Source organism: Melanotaenia boesemani, chromosome 12 (genome assembly GCF_017639745.1).
Source record: "Melanotaenia boesemani isolate fMelBoe1 chromosome 12, fMelBoe1.pri, whole genome shotgun sequence".
Classification (NCBI taxonomy): domain Eukaryota; kingdom Metazoa; phylum Chordata; class Actinopteri; order Atheriniformes; family Melanotaeniidae; genus Melanotaenia; species Melanotaenia boesemani.
This window is the reverse complement of record NC_055693.1, coordinates 13,241,105-13,241,564: the sequence shown is the minus strand read 5'-3', so window position 1 is coordinate 13,241,564 and position 460 is coordinate 13,241,105.

Sequence of the window (460 nt, the reverse complement as noted above, 5' to 3'; positions counted from 1 at the left end):
GAACGACTGAATTGCTGCTAAATATGATTCAGAACCAAAAAGGAAAAAAAAAGCTGTTCTCTGTCACACACAGAGATACACAAAAATGCAAGGCTCTACTAACTGGGCAGATCAAGAAAAAGCCTAAGCATCTGGGGCTGCAAAGAACCTTTGATAATTAAGCAGCCCTCATTACAGTCTTTGTAGTAACCCTTTTATTTGCAAGAATTACTTAGAACTCCAAATGTGTGATACTGCAGTCAAGGCTGTTAAAATTCAATTTAATGTTTTTGCAGTTATCCCAATAAGCCTGCCCTGCAGTCTAAACTCTGATTTCTAAACCTCTACATTTGTCTGCATGGTCTTCATTGATCCATTTAGATGTTACCAGCCAATCGATTTTATAATTAAAAAAAAAAAAAAATCACAATAGATTATTTAAAACAATTGCAAGAAGGTTCATTTATCATGCATACTCATG